The following is a 22509-nucleotide window of genomic DNA, read 5'->3' as shown; positions in this document are numbered from 1 at the left end:
TGGGCAACTTCAACTACCCCACCATTAACGGGGAAAACTACTTATGTACCAACTCCTTAGCTCAACACTTTCTGGAATTCATAAACTACAATGCCCTGAATCAACTTATCCACACCCCCACCAGGGGCAACAATATCCTAGACCTAGCCATTACCAACATGACTGACTGGTGTTCCACACCTGAAGTCAACTCCTCGTTGGTCCAATCTGACCATAAGCTAATCACCCTTGATATCCAAATCCCGCCCCCAAACCCCATTAAGGAAACCACAGTAAAAAATTTCTCCAAAGCCAACTTCATGCTTCTTAAGACAGAAGTGGTGAACTTCATGACACCCATGGAGATGGACAACACAGTTACAACTGCTGAATCCTACACAAATGAACTCTATAAGCACTTAGACAAGTGCATGGATCGTGCTATCCCAAACAGAACCAAGACGCTATCTTCCAAAAAAAGGAAGCCAATCTGGTGGTCCCCTGCCATAAACAAAGTGTACAACAGAAGGAAGAAACTGTTGCAAAAGAGAGTAAAATCCCATGAGTGGAGGGGCTCCGTGGTCGGCCTCAGTAAGAAGCTGAGATCCCTTATAAAATCCTCCAAAGCTAGCTACGAAAACAAAATCTCCACTAATTCTAACCACAACCACAAAGCATTCTATAGCTATGTCAAGAATCTCGATGGCAACACCCAGATCGGCTCTGAGTTACAGCACAACGGCATGAAAATCACAGAACTAACTGATATTGCCAGCATCCTGGCAGATAAGTTCAGTGCTAACTTTACCCCCCACACCCTAAAGGGCCCACATCTATATAGGAAGAATGCAGAGTCCCTGTAATTACAACTACGCAGGTAAAAGCTGCACTCTCTAAAGCCAAAAAAACAGCATCCATGGGACCGGACAACATCCCAGGCTGCGTTTTACACGAACTTCAGAAAGAACTGGCTCCCCACTTAAGCACCATGTTCAATAATAGCCCCGCATCAGGCTTTGTGCCCACTGAATGACGCACAGCAACAGTTATCCCACTCCACAAAGGGGGAGCCACCACTGATCCCGGGAACTATCGATCTATTAGCCTGACGAGCCTGGTCTGCAAGGCCAAACATGTCATCATGGAACTCAAAGACATTGGTAACCTCAAACTCTGGATCCCACCCAGTTCGGGTTTGTGAAAGGCAGATCATACCTCCTGAACCTGATCGACTTCTTTGAGGCAGTCACCAAAGCCGTAGATGAGGGTAAGGTCGTTCACATAGCCTATCTTGACCTCGCCAAGGCTTTCAACACCAGCCCCATTCTGGAATTATAGCTAAATTCACTAAACTAGGTATAAATCCCTACATCACAAGATGGGTTGCCAACTGGCTCACTGACAGAACCCAGACTGTAAAAGTTGCAGACTCCAAATCTGACCTCAAAGCAGTGACAAGAGGAGTACCACAGGGTTCCATCCTGGGACCTCTCCTGTTTGGTATCTACTTCTTTGAAGTACAGGCTAACACAGAAGGCTTCTGGCTAACTAAGTTCGCAGATGACTGCAAACTAGGAGCCATAGTCAAGTCCCCAAATGATGTGGACATCCTACAGAAGAGCCTCGCTGAGACAGATGCCTGGTGTCAGAGCCATGGCCTCAAGCTCAATGCCAAAAAGTGCAGTATCATCCCCTTTGGTAAAAACTCTGTACCCATGAGCTACCACATAGGCAGCAATCTACTTAACACTGAATGTGTGATAAGAGACCTTGACAGCCAGGTGGACAGTAGTCTCTCCTTTGACAGTCACACTGCCACAGTAGTCAGGAAGCCCTTCTACATGGCACACCTCATCATAAAAGGGTTCTCATCCAGAAAAGAGGTCATTGTTCCCCTCTACTCGACACTCAGACCCATTACAGAGTACAACGCCCCTTTTGGAATGTACCTCACAAGACATCTGCAGCAGCTGGAAAGGCCACAGAAGTACCTCACAAATGCCCTACATTGACCGCCTCAAAAAACTCCAGCTTTACTCCATAGCATATCGCCTACTCCGAGGTGATCTCTGCCTAACATATAAAGCTAGGTCAAACCCAGAGCTGTTGGACATGCTACACCTAAAGAAATCCCAATCCCTCAGAGCTACACGCTCTAGGGAAATAAACCTTGTCACCACAATAAACAAGATTTGCTGGAGGGATAGATTCCTGTCCCAGAGACTTCCCATACTCTAGAACAGGCTACCCATCTATGTCAAGCAAAGTTCACTAGCACTCTCCAATAAAAATCTTGATGAGTGGATAGGAAATAGGAAATACACCCCCGGGATCACTTCTGTGTCTCTGCTCGACAGTGACACAGGAAAATAACTTTCTTGGGTGGTAAGGTTTGAATGCACTCCATAAAGTTTGTGCGTGCTCTCTACTGGCTGTGTAACTCCCATAAAACTCAGCAGCCTTACGTTAATAAGGTAATGGCTGGCTAGTCTATTGTAACCCATTGTGAGTTATCTTTGGCAGCTGTGTTGAACTACAGCTGGTTGGATAACCAACAAACCTGCGAAAAATGACCTGTCAATTGCTACTCGGTATAGGTTCACTGACAGGATGCAGTTTGGAAATGGATGACATGATGCTATGGAGGAGGGTGGGCATCCAATGTTTCCAGGCGACAAGATGAAAGGGCACTGCTTCCAAGCTATTTGGCTTGGGATCCAGTCTACTACTCTGTAGGAGAACAGGCTACAAATACTCTGTGAATTGTGGTAAGAGAAAATGTTCAGAAGGCAATGAGGGATACTGTTTGATTGCTGACAGACTCATGCCAATCAGACTCCAGTGTAATGATAGTGCAGTACTTGTAATCTCATCCTATGCCCCACTGTGGAGTTGTGACAGTGAGCGAAAGAGTGCAGCCAGACATCAGTTTGCAGGACATACTAGATCAAGTTGGACATCATAAATCGGTTTAGATAATGGATTACTTGAATGCACATATGTCAGACAGAAAAGAAAATCAGGACTGCCTGGCTAAACATGGGGGGGCAACAGGAAGAATGGAGAGACTGTTCTAGGCTTCTGTCTTACAAATGGCTTGATAGTAGCCATAACATGCTTCATTAAGACAGAGTCACAAATTCACATACAAGTATTTTTTCTGGCTTTCGCTTAAAGTACTGCATCTCGACTGCATTTCGCTTAAAAAAACAGCTCTGCATATTGTTTTTACTGTTCTTGTGTTGAATTTATACTGTTAGCACTTTAAAAAGTTATTTTTTGTTTAATTGTTAGGCTAACGCACTAAAGTGCGCTAGCCGTTTTATAGCATTTACTGTTTGTTACTGTATCTTTTTCTCCCTTCTCTGTGAAGAAAACAAAAAAACAAAAAAAAATATCCTTGTTTTCCCGCTTTTCTGAACTAGAATAGTCCAGTCTTCAGATTTTGCTGATCTCTGGGCTTTGTCTTGATTCCTGTGCTATCCATACCCTTATTTGGATAACAGGAAGCTTCTTTGTTCACCAGTGGGAGTGGGGAGCACTGTGCAACCTATTTGTCCCTAGAGGATTGGTTCCAGCCCAGCAACTTGTAGTTTATTGGCCATTTTGGGTCAATTCCTGGCTCTTTTCAACCCCCTGCTATAAAGCCCGCTTTTGCACGCTTTTTTACTTGTAACAGACTCAGCACAGCTCCTCGTGGTGTCCTGCAGAGTTCTACAAGCAGCAGAGAGTGAAAGAGTGACTTTCCTGGATTTATAAGTATTTTTTCTGGCTTTCGCTTAAAGTACTGCATCTCGACTGCATTTCGCTTAAAAAACAGCTCTGCATATTGTTTTTACTGTTCTTGTGTTGAATTTATACTGTTAGCACTTTAAAAAGTTGTTTTTGTTTAACTTAATTGTTAGGCTAACACACTAAAGTGCGCTAGCCGTTTTATAGCATTTACTGTTTGTTACTGTATCTTTTTCTCCCTTCTCTGTGAAAAAAGAAAAAAATATCCTTGTTTTCCCGCTTTTCTGAACTAGAATAGTCCAGTCTTCAGATTTTGCTGATCTCTGGGCTTTGTCTTGGTTCCTGTGCTATCCATACCCTTATTTGGATAAGAGGAAGCTTCTTTGTTCACCAGTGGGAGTGGGGAGCACTGAGCAACCTATTTGTCCCTAGAGGATCGGTTCCAGCCCAGCAACTTGTAGTTTATTGGCCATTTTGGGTCAATTCCTGGCTCTTTTCAACCCCCTGCTATAAAGCCCGCTTCAGCGCGAAGTTGCTCATAGAGCAGCGCCGGTTAATCAAGTTTAAACTATTTCTGGCTCCGTAAAGTCTGCTCTTCAATTTTTCCCTTAGAACTGTTCTACTTGCAAGCTATACAGCCTATACTCTATCTGAAAAGCTCAGCACTAGCTCCTAAAGCATTTCTGTATACAAGTCAAGCACTCAAACAAAAGAAAGTACTTCATTCACCTAAATTCCCTTGAGTACCCATTTCCCTATAGGTCCTTTCTGACTCAGTTACACAGCAATCTTTTTCACTATTTCTAGCATGTCATAGGGTCAGTTGCTAGCGTCCTCTCCTGTTCAGCTGGTGAATCTGGGAATCTTGAGGCAATGTTACAATTGCCTCAAGTACACAGACAACCCTCTCCTCCTCCCAACAAATACAAATATATGCGAGAGATGCAACTATATAGCCAAACTGGAGGCTGAGCTCTCTCAATTCAGTACTGGCAAGACCAGTCAGGAGGAGAAGGTAACCACGCACACCAGAAACCCAGTCTCACATAGAACTATCACAACTGCAAACAAAACACAAACACACAAAAACCTACTCTGAGGCGCTGATTAAAAATCTACCAAAACAACAGAGGCCTCCAAAGCAGACACCCGAGCAACCGCCACCTCAAGACATAGAACATGCAACACATAGTTCACAAAGTCAGTGTGCTAAACAGTCACAGCCCTTAAGGCCAAACAACATGCCAGACACACTTGTAATAGGTGACTCCATAGTCAGACACACTGACGTACCGCTCACCAGACTGAACAAGGAGAGGGTCACAGTAAGCTGCCTGTCGGGAGCTAGAATCCGCCACATAACACAAGCACTCAGGTCACTCCACAGCAAGTACAAATATGACTCAGTCATTGTACATGCCGGTGTGAACGACCAGAGACGTACCTCCCTGGACTACATGGAGAGACAGAGGAGCTCTCTGATTATGTAGCCCAGGCCGGTATGACCCTGAGCAGCATCTTACCCTCACCAAGAATGATGCCACAGTACAAAGACAAAATGATCAGTTTTAACAATTGGCTTAATTACTGGTGTCATTCTAAGGGGATCCAATGTCTGTCTGCTTGGGATGACATGCTTGACAAGCCACACTGCTTCGCAAGGGACGGCTTGCACCTGTCACCCCTGGGCTTCCGGATATTGGCCAAGGCTCTTGCCACCCCCATAGTGCCTTTTTTAGGCAAGGTTCAAAGGACAAACCTACCTCCCTAGAAAACACAAGTGGAAAAAAACTAAGGGTAATGCTACTCAATGCCAGAAGTCTAAACCTCAAGATGCACGCCATCGAAGCCCTCCTCAGTACGGAGAACATCGATGTCTGCGCAGTGACTGAAACCTGTTTCAAGGCTCCTGAGAGCACCCCAGCACTATCAGGTTTTACCTCATATCATGCTTTCCGGCCCCAAAACCTGGACCGAACCACAAAAGGAGGGGGGGTATCCATATTCAAAGATACCCACACCTCCAGGTTAGTGGCAACGCACGAAGCATTGGAGACCATCCAGGTGCAACTAACCATAGGCAAAACAGCCTTACAGTCTGTAGCATGCTACAGACCACCCTCTCAAACTCAGGAACCCCACACAGCCTTCCTGAAGACACTGGAGAGTATGAATGTCTCTCCAAATACCATCATATTGGGAGACTTCAACTACTCAAACAGACTGGGAACATTACTCAAGCCCCAACACCCTAGCCCAAAGGTTCCTAGAATTCATAAACTCAAATGCAATGGAACAACTGAGGAGACAATATACTAGACCTGATCATCACAAACATGGGGACAAAATGCTCCACACTGGAAGTATATCCCTCTTTGGTAAGATCAGACCATAAATTAATCTCACTGGAAATCCACATCCCGCCCCACCCCCTGCACAAAAGACCACAGTGAAGAACTTCTCAAAAGCCAACTTCACACTTCTTAAGACTGAAGTGGTATCCTTCAAGGCCCCTGGGCCAGTGGAAACCACAACCTACACTGCTGAATCCTTTGCAAATGCCTTCTATGGGCACCTTCAAGAATGCATGGATCATGCAATCCCAAATAAAACCAAGACCCATTCCCCCAAAGGCAGGCGCCCGGCCTGGTGGACCCCAGCCATAAACAAGCTCTACAACAGGAGGAGGAAGCTACTACATGACAGAGCAAAATCCCTAAAAGGGAAGGCATCTCTGATCAGTACTAGCAAAAAACTACGATCACTCATAAAATCATCCAAGGCCAACTTTGAGAGAAAAATCGCAAAAGACACAAAAGACAATCACAAGGCCTTCTTTAGCTATGTTAGAAACCTGGGTGGAAACTCCCAGATATGCTCAGAGTTAGTCCAAAATGACACAAAATACACTGAACCCACTGACATTGCCAACATTCTGGCAGACAGGTTCAGTGCAAATTTCTCCTCCCCCCCCCCCAAAAGGAGAAATAACTATCCCAGCAGAGTGTAGCCTCCCTAACATCTCAGATGCCCAGGTGAGAGCTACCCTCTCTAAAGCTAAAAACACAGCATCAATGGGACCGGACGGTGTCCCGGGCTGTGTGCTACATGAACTCCAAGAGGAACTAAACCCACACATAAGGCTGCTGTTTAATCTTAGCCTTACTACAGGATACGTACCCAAAGAGTGGGGTACGGCGACAGTGGTACCACTTCACAAAGGCGGTGCTTCTACGGACCCTGGAAATTACCGCCCCATAAGCTTGACGAGCCTGGTCTGCAAAGCTATGGAGAGGATCATTATGGAACTCAAACAAAGACATTGGGGACCTACAAACATTGGATCCTACCCAATTTGGCTTTGTCAAAGGCAGATCCTGCCTTTTGAACTTGATCGACTTTTTTGAAACAGTCACTAAGGCCAGTGATGAGGGTAAGGCAGTTCACACAGCCTACCTTGACCTTGCAAAAGCCTTTGACACAATACCCCACTCGGGCATCATAGACAAACTCACCAGCTTAAATGCAAACCCATATGTCACAAGATGGGTTGCAAACTGGCTCAAGGACAGAACCCACAGGGTCAGAGTTGCTGGAGCTATGTCAGACTCTAAGCCAGTCACAAGCGGTGTCCCACAGGGCTCAGTCCTTGGACCCCTCTTGTTCGGCATTTATTTTTCCATGGTACAGGCAAACATAGGAGGATTGTGGCTGACAAAGTTCGCAGATGACTGCAAACTGGGGGCCATAATTGATACTCCAGCAGACACAAACATCCTTCAGAGAGGCCTCATAGAAACGGATAATTGGTGCCAGAGCCATGGCCTTAAGCTGAACGCCAAAAAATGTATAGTCATACCCTTTGGGAAAAACAAGGTACCCACAAATTACCACATAGGTGGTAATCTATTAAGTACGGAAGAGGTAATCAGGGATCTTGGGACCTAGGTTGACAGTAACCTCTCATTTGACACTCACATTGCCAAAGTGGTTAGGAAGACCTTCTATATTGCCCACCTTATCATGAAGGGTTTCACATCTAGATCAAAAGATGTCATTGTGCCCCTGTACTCTTCTCTTGTCAGGCCAATGATCGAGTACAATGCCCCATTTGGGATGTATCTTACCAGACACCTGCAGCTGTTGGAAAGACCCCAAAAGTTCCTCACCAAGAGAATAAAGGGTCTTAAACATATGTCATATGCTGCCCGACTGAAAAAACTTCAGCTCTATTCAGTCGCATACCACCTACTCAGAGGTGATCTGTGCCTGACATACAAGGCCATGTCCAATCCGGAATTAATGGACATGCTCCACCTCAGTAAATCCAAATCCACCAGAGCCATGAGAGCAAGAGACTTAAACCTCAACACAGAAATAAATAGGACGTGCTGGAGGGACAGATTCATAACCCAGAGGCTCCCTACACTCTGGAACAGAATCCCAATCCATGTTAGGCAGAGCCCCTCACTAACTCTATTCAAGAGAAATCTTGACGAGTGGATGGGAGATCGTAGGTTTACCCCGGGGGTCATCTGTGTCACTACTAGACAGAGGCACAGTAAACTAAACCCTAAAAGGGCGTAGTATTCTCATCCTAAGGGGTGGTGAAAGCCACACACACTCTGGCTAGGCTTACAAATGCCCCAGGGCAGATAGCCTAGTACTAACCTATGAACCTAAGAGTGGGCTATCTCCAACTCAGGTAAAGTTCCCCTAGTGAGAAAAGGGTAATAGGGTATCAACATAGACTGCATAGTCTTCTTCAGTGAAATAGGTGGCCTACAACATAAACCACTGGTTTCTGCAATCAGCTGCAAGCAGTGGACAAGGAGGGTGCTAAGGTCATCAGAGATCAGGGTGAAGACCAGGAAGTTGACTGGAGATAAACTGTGAAAGTTCAAGTATTTATTCATGGCTCCACCTCCCTAAGAAGTGGTGGAAATAGGTCTACAGGAAGACTGGCATCACTTTAAAACAGCATGTTTCAGGAGTACTGAACAGAGTTATGGCTTGTCCATGTATGCCTATAAGGTACATAAGGAAAGCACGTGGTGTGTAATGCAGCAGTCCAGGATCTCCACAAAAGAAATACAGAGTGAGAAAGAGTGGGAGAGTGGATTGACCACCCAGGCCAGGAAGGAATGGAGGTTGACTAACAAGGAAGGTAAGAGAACAGTTGCATTAGCACAGAAAGGGACATTGGAGGCACTCTACCAGCTACTGCAAAGAGACTATTTGTCACAAGGACACTACATCAGATTGCAAAAGCACTACATCCATATAAAGAAAACTGACACACTTCATAAGGCATGACAAAAACATGGGTCACCATTCTGCGGGACATCAAAGGCAGATTGAGGGAGTACTTACAGCAACTTAATCACATTAACCCCACAGATTCTGTACTTCCCCAGAAACAGGTTATGGTAAGAGTCAAACAGGATACCACCCTGGAAGTAGTAAGACTTTCACCAAGGAAAATAAAGTCAGGCAAAGCAACAGGCTCAGTGGAGGTCACAGTGAATATCTTACAGATGTAGGCTGAGGTAGGGGAGACTTGTCTCCTGAAGCTACTTTTAGCAGGGTGTAGAGAAAGGCACACCCCGGGTGAGTGTTAAAGAATCATACTTGTACCAGTTAACAAGAACAAATGGGACATCCACAACTGTAATAAATACAGAGGCATCACACTGCAGTCACATTACATGAAAGTTACGGAGAGGGTGAATCATAAATGGATACAGAGGGTAAATACAATGTAATGAGGGTGATGAGCAGTTCATATTCAGATCAGGATGCAGCACAACTAACCCGATGTTTGCAGTGAGATAGTTGCTAAGAAACTAGAGATGAGGAAAGAGTCCTAATCCTCACTCTTAAGCTTTGGGGATGCAGATGACAAGATCCCAAGAAAGCTGCCTTGAGCAGAACTGTGGTGGTTCAAAGTTCTAGAATCATTATTGGAATTAGTGCTAAGTAGAAGGACCCAATGACTCTAGTACAAATGGCGTTCCATCTCACATCCGGGACAAATGATGCCTCCATAAGTGGGTCTGTTTTTCTATGTAATTCCAATTAAATTATAGAACCATCACAAATTACCAGTTACCAATACTAATTAATAATTTTTCTAGTAGGAAAGACCTCACAATGCCCTTACTGGTGAATGAGGTGATCCAGATGGAAGTGGTGCAGTTCCCTGGTTACACACCATATTACCCATAATTTGTCTTGCTCAAATTTTGTAATTTTCCATATCTAAAAGTTTGAGACGACTGGCATCTATTTCAGGGCAAACCCTTGATGTCCTCTATCAATCTACAATGATGATGCATCAGTTAGTTAAAAAAATTTAAAATAAGCATTTCTTATTGACTTTGTGCAAACGTTATTTGGACTAAAACTGTATTTACCCCTCCCTCACAAATCCCAGTAGCTGACATCTGAGGACATACTCATACTAGATGACTTCAATTACCCCTCCATCATCTGGGAAAAACTTGTGTACCAATGCACCAGCCCAACGCTTCCTGCAATTCATAAATTCCAATGCCCTGGACCAGCTCACTCTTACCCCACTAGGGAAGGCAACATCCTTGAACTGGTTATTACTAATATGGGCAACTGTTGCTGTACACCAATAGTCAATTTCTCCCTGGTTAGATCCGACCACAAACTAATCACCATGTAAATCCACCCCCCCCCTCCCCCGGAAAGGTATCCAGCATGAAAAACCTCTCTAAAGCTGACTTTGGATGCCTAAAATAAAGGTGGCCAACTTCACGGCACCCATGCCAATAGAAAATAGATGCATGACTGCCAAATCATACACCAATGCACTGTATGAACACGTACATAAATGCATGGAACTAGTCATACCCAACAGAACCAAGATGCTCTCCTCCAAAAAAAGAAGACAGTCTGGTGGTCCCCTGCCATTAATAAACTCCACAACAGAAGGAAGAAACTGTTGCAGAAAAAGGTGAAGTTCCAAGACTGGAAAAAATCCCTTATTAGCCTCAACAAAAAGTTGAGATCCCTCATCAAAACCTCCAAAGCCAGCTATGAAGGCAGAATTGTGGCAGACACTAAAAACAACCACAAAGCCTTCTATAGTTATATCAAGAATGTCCATGGCAATACCCAGATTTGCTCTGAATTACTGCACAATTATACCTCCTATAATGAGCCAACAGATAAATGAGCCAACAGATATTGCCAACACACTGGATGACAGATTCAGTGTCAACTTTACCCCCCCACCCCAAGGACCAATTGCAATACCGGAAGAATGCCAGGCATCCAGCATTACTGTAGCACAAGTTAAAGTTGCATTGTCCAAGGGCAAGAATACACTTTCCACGGGACCGGACAATATCCCTGGCTGTGTTCTACATGAATTACAAAGGGAACTGGCACCACATCTATGAGCCATGTTCATTGCCCCTACCGAATGGCGCACTGCTACAATCATCCTCTCGTAAAGGAGGAGTGGCTACAGACCCTGGAAATTATCACCCCATTAGCCTGATATGCAAGGCTATGGAGTGCATCATCATGGACCTAATTAACAAGGCTACAGGGAATCTCCAAACTCTAGATCCCATGCAATTTGGTTTTGTGAAAGGTAAATCATGCCTGCTCAACCTTGTTGACTTCGTTGAGTCGGTCACCAGAGGTGTGGATGAAGGTAAGACAGTTGATATGGCCTACCTCCATCTGGCCAAGGCCTTTGATACCATTCCTCACACAGGAATTACTGATAAACTCATCAAGCTAGGCATCAACCCCAGACTGTTGACCAGTCATGGAGTCTCACAGTGATCGGTCCTGGATCCGATCTTGTTTGGTATCTACTTCTCAGAAGTCCAGGCCAACAGAGGAACTCTGGCTGACCAAGTTCACAGATGACTGCAAGGTGGGAGCCATTATTAACTCAAGGGATGCAGACATCCTAGAGAAAGGCCTCACTGAGACCAATGACTGGTGTCGAAACCATGGCCTTAAGTTTAATGCCAAAAAATGCGTAGTCATCCCTTTGGAAAAAACTCAGTTCCCACTAATTGCCACATCGATGGGAGCCCACTAAACACTGAAGGTGTTAAAAGAGATCTGGGGACACAGGTTAACAGCAACCTCTCCTTCAACCACCACATTGCCACTGTGGTCAGGAAGTCCTTCTATGTGGCACATCTCATTACCAAGGGTTTTGCATCCAGGGAAAAAAAAAAAGAGGTCATCATCTCTCTCTACTCTTTCCTCATTAGACCAATCATACAGTATAATGTTCCATTTGGCATGTACCTCACTAGACACCTGGAACAGCTGGAGAGGCCACAAAAGTACTTCACGAAGAAGATCCTAGGCCTTAAACACATGTCCTACATGGAAAGACTCAAAAAAAAAACTCCAGCTATTCTCTGTCTGATATTGTCTACCCAAGAGGTGATGTCTGCTTGACTTACAAAGCCATGTTGGACCCAGCTCTGTTAGAAATGCTACATCTAAAGAAATCCCAATCCCTCCACACCACATGCTCCAGAGACCTCAACCTCATTACCACAACCAACAGAACACGCTGGAGGGACAGGTTCATAACTCAGAGACTGCCCATATTCTGGAATAGACTTCCCATACATGTCAAGCTGAGCAACTCACTGGCCCTGTAAGAGAAATCTTGATGAGTGGATGGGAAAGTTCACCCTGGGGATCAGTTCAGTGGCAACAGAGGCAGTGGGAACTAATGTCGGGCAGCACAATGCCAGGGCACTTCTATGGGCTAGCCTTGTAAAGGCTCCAGGCCCATTAGCCTAGTACACATCTATGAACCTATAATATTGTCCATAGGTAAAGGAAGTGCAAAGCAATTGTCTCAATCCTGAAATGTGCAGTACACCCCTGTAGTGCATCTTATCACATAAAAGGAATGTTTTTTTCTTTTAACTGATCGCTCCTGTCTACCTGAAGTCAAGGACTAATGAGTCTAAACCTAAGTAAGTTGCACATAAGTGTGTGTGTGTCTAAATTAATACACAAGTGCCTATGATGTATTACTTCTATTGCTTCATATGAACTTTTTTCTTAAGAACAATACTTGATAATAAGTAAAGCATGTGTACATGCTGGCTTTTCTCTGGTCAGCATATCATTTTGTGGCTGTATATACGATTAATAAAAAAGAAAGAAAAATATGGAAAAAATCTGCTGTAATCTTCGGTGACTATTTTTTTTGTTTTTACACTGCTATTGAAATGTTTTTCATGACTTGCATCTCTCAGACTAACTGTACAAAATTATTATAGAACTGCATACAGATGCCTTCATTGATAGACTGACACTGATTATTTCTTGAACAATAACATTTCACGATGACGCATTACATAGTGCATATTCGGATTTTGGAGCTTTCCCATGGCCTGGTCAGTTATGCCACGCTGACACACACATATATAAAGAGATACCTATGCACACTTTAATATGTATACGTATATATAATATATACATACATTTATACATACACACATCACATGCTTCATGAGTGGTCTCTAAACCAGAGCATAGCGGAAGAGATTTTCCGGAAATGGAGCCAGCCTTGCTACCATCTTTTTGCCACTCCCATGAATACCAAATGCAGCAGCTACTTTGCCCTAATCCCCCCTCCAAGGGAGATACCGAGACACACTCTTGTTCACGATTGGCCCTCGGGACTTGTTTATGCCTTTCCCCCGCTTCCCCTCATACCCAAAGTCATCCAGAAAGCAAAATCCTTGGGAAGCAGCCTGATTCTCATTGCCCATATTGGCCTCATCAGATTTGGTTCCCCTTCCTCTAGCCTCATCTGCAGGAGAAGCTGTGGGTTCTGGACCCAGTTTCAGACCTTCTGACCCATATGTCAGGAACACTTCATCCTTCTCTCCACACCCTCAATTTGACAGCACGGCTGCTCCACTTCAACTTAGTCAAGCTTCAAGACTGCACTCCAGCAGCAGACAGACACATTTTGATATCCTCTCAAAGTTTCTACCAGAAAATTATATACTAGTAAATGGAAGAACTTCTCCTACTGGGCACAAACCAGAAACATTGACCCCTTCTCTGCTCCAATTCACCTGATTTTAGAATTTCTTACTGAACTATTTCAGCAAGGCTCAGCTGCAGCTACAATTAGAGTCCAACTGGCAGCAATTTTCAAATTTACACATTGGTGAATTTTCTCCTAACCTAATGTCACACAGATTGTGTAAAGCATACTTAAAAGGCACTTCTTTATTGAGACCTCCTTTAAAAGAACCACTTAGTTCTTGGGATTTAAATTTTGCATGATCTCATCTAACACTGCGCCATTCGAGCCCTCCTCATCTTGTGACCTCAAATTTCTTTCTTGGAAGACTATACTTCTAGTAGCGGTAACATCTGCAAGAAGAGTCTCAGAGTTGCAAGCACTATCAATCAAACCACCATATTTGATTTTCCATAAGGATAGGGTATCACTAAGAACTAATCCGTTATTTGTACCAAAGCTTTGTTCTTAATCCAATCTAAATCAATCCATTGAGCTTCCAGTCTTTTTTCCCCAATCACAGCAACAAGGCAGAGTATAAACTCCACCAACTGGATGTGCATAGACAACTCAGATTCTATCTCCACAGAATAAGAAGTTATGTACTCACCATAACGTTCCATCTGAGTAGTTGACTTCATTTGGATGCAACCTGTGGGTATCGGATCCGACATCGGATCTGAGCCGGCAGTTCGAAAGCTTTAGGATCCGAGCTCCTAGCTCCTCCCTCTACCCATAACCCCTTGCCAAGCCCTGACTGACCTCAGACTGAGTTTGCCCTGTAAATACTAATATAACAGATTCCTGGGAAACCAGGGCTAATAATGCTAAGAAGGTCAGGGGGATGGAAGGGGGGATGGTTGCATCCAAATGAAGTCACCTACTCAGATGGAACGTTATGGTGAGTACATAACTTCTTAATCTGAAGTAGGCAGACTTCATTTGTCTGCAACCTGTGGGACAGAGTCCCTAGCTACCTAAATCTTGGGCGGCCGTCATGGAAGGATGTTCCGGAGCACCACATAGCCAAAGGATGCTCTCCCCTCTGGAAACAACATCCACTTTATAATGCGAGATGAAAGTATGAGATGAGGTCCAAGTGGCTGCTGCACAGACATCATCTAATGGCACTCGATTTAAAAGCAGCAGACGTGGATACTGCCCTGGTAGAGTGCGCTGTAATTCTCTGAGGAGCTGGTTTTCCTGAGGTGTCGTAAGCCTGCAAGATACAGTTAGAAATCCACTTCGACAGGGTAACCTTAGAGACTGCCTTACCCAGGGCGAATTTTGCAAAGGAGACGAACAGTTGATCGGATTTCCTATGACCAGCTGTTCTGTGAATATAGAAACGGAGCTGTCTGTGAACATCTAAAGAATGTAATTTATATTCTCCTTTGTTTTTATAGTTGGGGAAAAAAACTGGCAAGTTAATAGATTGGTTGATATTGGATTCTGAAGAAATCTTCGGTAGAAAGGAAGGATTGGTCCTGAGGAAAACCCCATCAGGAAAAAAGGAAAGATACGGTGGTTTGACGCATAAAGCCTGGAGTTCAGAAACTCTTCTAGCTGATGTAAAGGCTACTAAGAAAGCAGTTTTCCAGGAAAGGTATTTCAAATCCACAGAGGCTGCAGGCTCAAAGGGGGGAGCGGTTAGGGCCTGCAGGACTAGAGATAAGTCCCAAGGTGGTATAGCTTTCTTAACCGGAGGTCTCAAGAGAAATGCACCTTTGAGGAAGGTTTTGCAAATTTTTGCAGCCATGAGAGGTGTTGAGTCATGACCCACATGGTAATGGGAAATAGCTGCCATCTGTACCTTTACCGTGGAAGAGCTTGCTCCTTGCTGAAAAAGGTCTGTCAAGAAGTCCAGTACCGCCAAATGTGGTGCAGAAAAAGGGTCAAGGTTGTTACGTTCTGCCCAAATAGAAAACCTCTTCCATTTGCTTCGATAAACCTTCCTAGTGGAAGGTTTATGGGCCGCCACTAATATGGATTTCACTGGTGACGAGATACCGGGAGTCCTTATCAGGGATGGAACTGGAGCAGCCTGGCTGTCAATTTCAGGGTGTGAAGGTTCGGAATTGGAAGCCCTTGAGGATGCCTTAGCCCTAGTGTAGGCCTTAATAGACATGGCTATAGGAGGCCTTGCAGCTCCACGTGCAGGAGTGACCTTGTCTACAGCAATGGTCTTGGGCATTTCCTCTGTTACGGTATCCGGAGGAAAATCGATAACTGACGGAGTAATGTCCGGAATCGGAGTAGTCGGTAATGCGGTGTCTTCGGTTCGGAGCGGTGGAGAGACCATCTCAGAGGGAACTGGAGCACTCGCGCTAGGTTTTGGCGTGGAGTCGGTGGTAGACGCGGGCCGAGGATGTCGGTCCCGGTCTTTTCGCTTCTTGGGAGTTTGCGATGTCGGAAGTTCCGACGGCATGGTGTAAGCAAATTTATTGCCGAAAAAGTCTTCAGCGAACTCTGCCCGGTGCCTGAGGGTGCGCTTGTTGGAGAGCACAGGCTACACAGGCCGAGACGTCGTGGTCTGGGCCAAGGCAAGGTAGACAGTAAGAGTGGAAATCCTTATGAGGTATTTGTTTACCACAAGAAAGACAATTGTTAACTTTTTCAGTAATTTCTGACATCGGCTGAGGCAAGAAAAGGTCCCCAATGGGGTACTTAGCTTTTTTGATGACTTCGAAATCGAATACAGGAGCTGACCGACCGGCACTTGCGAACTGCTTCTGCTTCGGGCACCGCGCGGCAAGAAAGACTGAAGAAAATGGCGTCGGCTGATGCTTATGTACTCCAGCCGCTCTGATGTCGGAGAGAAATGCGACATCAGCCGACGTCGGACCCAGACTTTGGAATCCGGCCGACCGAGGGCTGCCTGAGGCAGGACAACCCACATGTTATGACTGCAGTTGCATTCTTGAAGGACATCACCTGAATTCCCTGGAGTCTCAGGTGGGCCGCTACCACTGCTAGTACTTTGGTAAACACCCTGGGGGCAGAGGTGAGACCAAAGGGAAGGACCCTGAACTGGTAGTGACTGGCTCCCAGCCGGAAGCGAAGGAACCTCCTGGACCACCTGTCCATCAGAATGTGGTAGTATGCGTCCTTGAGGTCTATGGAACACATCCAGTCGTTCTCCCGCAAAAGGGGGAGGATAGATTGTAAGGTGACCATCCGGAATTTTTGCTTGGTTACAGACAGGTTCAGTTGTGACAGGTCTAGAATCGGTCTCAAGTCCCCCGTCTTCTTTGGCACCAAGAAGAACCTGGAGTAAAACCCTGATCCGGTCTGATCTCGGGGGACGCGCTGGATGGCTCTTTTTGTTAGCAGCTGCGCGATCGCGATAGCTGCTGCCTCCCTTTGATCGGGTGGTACATCGGGGAGGCTTCGGGATCTGGGAATTCCGTGAAAGGGGATTGAATAGCCTCTGGATATCACCCGAAGCACCCAACGGTCTGACGTGATTGACTCCCATGTTTTCAGGTGCTTCGAAAACCGCCCCCCGACCGATGGGCGGCCGGGCAACCCCTCAGGGTTGCTGCGTGGGTCTGTCAGAGAAAGGTTCTCTGGACCCAAAGTTCCTAGGAGCCCCTCTGCCTCTAGGATGGCGACCACCTTGTCCTCCTCTGCCACGGAAGGACTGGTTGTCCGGAGCAGGTTGGGATTGCTGCGATTTCTGGAACCACATCTTCTTCTGTCCCTTTTGGTTCTTCGAGAAGGACCTCTGGGGAGCTGAGAAGCGGACTCCGACGGCAGACAGCGTCTTCCCATCCTTTTCGCTCTGGACCAGCATTTCGCGAACTGTTTTGCCAAAAAGGGCAGAACCATCGAAGGTCGCTTTGAAGGGCTCTGCGAAGTCACAGTGGCGGAGCCAGGCCTGACGCCTCATGACGAGGCCCGATCCGCTAGCTCTAGCGGCTCCCTCAGTTGCGTGAGAAAGTAGCCGCATAGAAGTATTAGAAACCGCTCAGAGTGGCCATACGGGTGGAGTACACGTGTCTGTCCTCCGCCGACATGGACTCTGGGGGGGATGCAGCGTACTCTTTAATCAGGTCTCGCTGCATCCTTATGACATGTGCCATGTAGTTCAGCGCCCTCAAAGAGAAGGTTGCTGAACTAAAGACTCGCTTCCCAATGCGATCCATCGAGCGGGACTCTCTGCTCGGGGGATGCATAGAGGGACTCTCCTGAGCTAACTCCCTCTTTGTGGCTGCAGCCATCATCATGGCATCTACTGGGGGTCCCTTACTCCAATATGTGCGGTCTGCAGGGGGACTAAGGATACGATCCAGGAGCTTGGGAATAGGCTCAACGGTGTCCGGATCCTTCCACACTCTGGTGGCAATAAGGTCCACCAGAGGATCAGCAGGAGGGGACACCCAAGAGGTAGATGGGCCCGCCTCAAATGCCTCCAAGAACACAGACTCTACTGAGGAGGCCTTGGGGCAGACCCCCCCCCCCGATCCTTAACATTTCCATAATGTCTCCAAATGAGACATCCTCTGGGGGTGATCTTGGGGAGCCCTCCCCTTCATCCAAGTCTGTGTCTTCAGTAATGGACTCAGGGGAGTCCACGTGCCTCCTCTTACACTTGCGCTTGCGAGGCACTTCCTCGGGGGGACTGTCCGAGGAGTCCTCGCCAGCACCCAGATGTTCCAAGGGAACTACTTGGGACATCGAGGCGGGCTGTCCCTGGGACCGGCTGATGGGAGCCTGGCCCAGCTGCGAGGGAGTGCGGGGTGGAGCCGAGACAGGGACCGGGGGTCCGGAAGTCCTCAACAGCGCCCTTTCCACCACGTCGAAGGCCGAGGGGGAGCCGACCTCTCTAAGCCCCGAGAGCCGACCCCCACTCGGATCTGATGCATGGATCAGAGCCGGTGCCGAGACTGTCGGATCCGAGAGACCGGTGCGCTCCGACCTAGACGGAGCCGAAGACACACCAGCTCCCTCGGATCTGAGGCTCGGCCCCCGGCTCCGAGAGGTCAGGTATGAAGTACCCGAAGCACTCAAGGGATGGATCGGATCAGAGGTGCGCCGACCAATCGGATCCGAACCACCACCGGATCCAACTCTGCCCGGCTCCGAGAGCTCCAAACCCGGGAGTCGGGTCGGAGAAGGAGCTATGGGGGCGAAACATGGGGTCGAGGCCCCCCCGGATGGGGGGGCCGGGAGCACTCCCATCTGCATCTGGGCCTGGATGAAACGCCTCATCATCCGGTCCATATCCGCTTCAGACAGAGAAGGTAGACCTTGATGAGGCCACCGAGGCAAACCTAGAGTGCCGCCTCGGTGACCTCGGAGGACTACTCTCCACCTCCTCGGGTCCAGGAGAGAACCGGGGGGAATGGAGACGAGGAGGAGGAGAGCTAGAAGCCACAGGAGAGGCCCGCTTAGACGGAGGGGCCGAGACAGAGGTATTGGCCCGCCGTTTGTGGTGCCTCTCCTTGTGCCTTTCTTTCTCTCTCCTGGTTTCCCTATCCTCCGGCTTCTTGGTGGGAGGTTGAGTCCCTGCCAGGGAAAGGGAGACCGCAGCACCCGGGGAGGGCTGCTGACTAGCAAGGGAAGAGGCCGAAGCCGATTCAGGAGGGATAAGTCCCGCCAGAACCAACTTCGACCTCCGCTCCTTTAAAGCCCGGGAGTTGAACCCTGCACATAAGGTACAACCAGATGACAGGTGTTCAACCCCCAGACATTTAACGCACCAAGTGTGGCCATCAGCTGGAGAAAGCTTGTGGCCACACTCGGTACATTTCGAAAACACAGCCTTAGGGGCTTCTGCCATGACTACACCCTAACAGGCCTACACTAACACACACAAACAGACTCAAAAGCTACGCAAAACCCGTAGAAAAAATTAAACTAAAGGGAGGAGAAAAGCCTAAGCACACACTCAACTAAATTTTTTTAAAGAAAAAGGAAAATTTTTCTGTCACAATATCAAAGAGAAATACTTGCTACTAGGAGCTCGTGAAATCTGTTGGCTACTCGAACGCGGCAAACGAAAATCTGAGGTCAGTCAGGGCTTGGCAAGGGGTTATGGGTAGAGGGAGGAGCTAGGAGCTCGGATCCTAAAGCTTTTGAACTGCCGGCTCGGATCCGATGTCAGATCCGATACCCACAGGTTGCAGACAAATGAAGTCTGCCTACTTCAGATCTAAAGATTTCAGAAAATCAGACCAATTTGTTCATCTCTTCCTCTGAAACAAAAAAAGGTATGCCAGTGTCAAAAGTCACACTTTCAAATTTGCTTTCAAACTGCATCACTTTTATATACACCTCCAATAACAGAAATTTACCATTCAAAATTAGAGGTCGCTCAACCAGAGCATTGGCAACAGTCTTTGCTTTCCAGGCCATAATGTCAACAGAAAGTATTTGTGCTGCTGCTACGTGGGCAAATCCTCATACATTTATTACTGATTATAGGTTCATAGGTTCATAGGTTCATACTAGGCTATCTGCCCGAGGGCATTTATAAGCCTAGCCCATTGTTTTGTGGCTTACGCCACCCCTTTAGTATGGGGAACTATACCCATTATTTTGCTGTGCCTCTGTCGAGCAGTGACACTGAGGTAATTCCTGGGGTATATCTGCGATCTCCCATCCATTGGTCAAGATTTCTCTTGAACAAGGCCAGCGAGGTGCTCTGCCTCACATGTACCGGGATTTTGTTCCACAGCATAGGGAGTCTTTGGGTGATGAATCTATCTCTCCAGCACGTCCTATTAATAGCCGTGTCGAGGTTTAAGTCTCCCGCCCTTGTGGCTCTGATGGATCTAGATTGTTCGAGGTAAAGCATATTCATCAAATCTGGGTTTGCCATGGCCTTGTATGTTAGGCAAAGGTCACCTCTGAGCAAGCGGTGGCGACTGAATAGAGCTGGAGTTCTTTCAGTCGGGCAGCATAGGACAGATTTTTGAGACCCTTTATCCTTTTGGTGAGGAACTTTGTGGCCTCTCCAGCTGCTGCAAGTGTCGGGTCAGATACATTCCGAATGGGGCATTGTACTCAATCATTGGTCTGATGAGTGATGAGTAAAGGGAGACTATGACCTCCCTTGATCTAGATGAGAATCCCTTCATGATAAGGTGGGCAATGTAGAAGGACTTCCTAACTACTTTAGCTACATGGGTGTCGAATGACAGACTACTATCAACCTGGGTCCCAAGGTCCCTGATAACTTCTTCTGTGCTCAGTGGATTGCCACCTATTTGGTAGCTAGGGGTAACCTTGTTTTTCCCGAAGGGTATGACTATGCATTTTTGGCATTTAACTTTAGGCCGTGGCTCTGGCACCAGTTATCCGTTTCTGTGAGACCCTTCTGAAGGATATCTGTGTCAGATGTGTTTTCTACTATGGCCCAGTTTGCAGTCATCTGCAAACTTTGTCAGCCATAACCCTCCTGTGTTTGCTTGTACTTGGAAAAGTAGATGCCAAACAAGAGTGGGCCCAGGACTGAGCCCTGTGGGACACCACTAGTGACAGGCTTTGAGTCTGACATGGCGCCAGCAACTCTGACCCTGTGGGTTCTGTCACTCAGCCAGTTTGCAACCCATCTTGTGATGTATGGGTTAACATTTAAGCTGATGAGTTTTTCAATGATACCCGAGTGGGGTATTGTATCGAAGGCCTTAGCCAGATCGAGGTAGGCTGTATGGACTGCCTTTCCCTCATCAATGGCTTTGGTGACTGTTTCAAAAAAGTCAACCAAGTTTAAAAGGCATGATCTGCCTTTGACAAAGCCAAACTGGGTTGGATCCAAAGTCTGCAAATTCCCTATGTCTTTATTTATGAGGTCCATTAAGATCCTCTCCATGGCTTTGCAGATAAGGCTTGTCAAGCTAATGGGCGGTAATTTCCAGGGTCTGTGGAGGCACCGCCTTTGTGAAGTGGGACCACAGTTGCAGTGCGCCACTCCTGGAGTGTATCCAGAGGTAAGACTTTGATTAAACAGCTGTCCTAGCTGTGGGTTTAATTCCTCATTGAGTTCGTGGAGCACACAGCCGGGGACACCATCGGGTCCCATGGATGCTGTGTTTTTGCTTTGGAGAGAGCAGTTCTCACTTGGGCTGGAGATGTTTGGGGGCTGCACTCATTTGGTATAGATATCTCTCCTTTTGGGGAGGGGAGAAGTTTGCACTGAACCTGTCAGCCAGTATGTTGGCAATGTCTGTAGGATCAGTAATCTTCACATCATTTTGAACTAGTTCTGAGCATATCTGGGAGTTTCCTCCTAGGTTTCTAACATAGCTAAAGAAGGCCTTATGATTGTCTTTTGAGTCTTTAGCTATTTTTCTCTCGAAATTTGCTTTGGATGATTTTATGAGAGCTCTTAGTTTTTTACTTAGTGATCAAGGGGGGTGTCTTACCTTTTAAGGATTTTGCTCTATCTTGTAGTAGCTTCCTCCTTTTGTTGTACAGTTTGTTTATGGCTGGGGTCCACCAGACTGGACGCTTGCCTTTGGTACAAAGAGTCTTTGTTTTGCTTGGGATTGCCTTATCCATGCAGTCCTGCAGGTGCTGGTAGAAGGCGTTTGTAAGTGATTCAGCGGCTTGAGTATTGTTTTCCGCCGGCTCGGGGGCCTGAAAGGAGACCACACTAGTCTTTAGAAGTGTGAAGTCGGCTTTTGAGAAGTTCTTTACTGTGGTCTTTTTTATTTCAGGTGGGGGTGGTATGAGGACCTCCAGCGAGATTAGTTTGTGATCTGATCTCACCAGTGAGGGGTATACTT

General features: G+C 46.6%; 1 protein-coding gene across 1 annotated transcript in view; it reads right to left on the bottom strand.

The window, feature by feature from the left end:
- The window catches only part of DHX15 (DEAH-box helicase 15), a 1215680-nt gene that overhangs the window by 173083 nt on the left and 1020088 nt on the right, over nt 1-22509 (bottom strand). The window lies entirely within an intron of this gene.

This window comes from Protopterus annectens, chromosome 2.part1, assembly GCF_019279795.1.
Source record: "Protopterus annectens isolate FY-2018-M chromosome 2.part1, PAN1.0, whole genome shotgun sequence".
NCBI lineage: Eukaryota > Metazoa > Chordata > Ceratodontiformes > Protopteridae > Protopterus > Protopterus annectens.
This window is presented reverse-complemented; position numbering and strand designations above follow the sequence as displayed.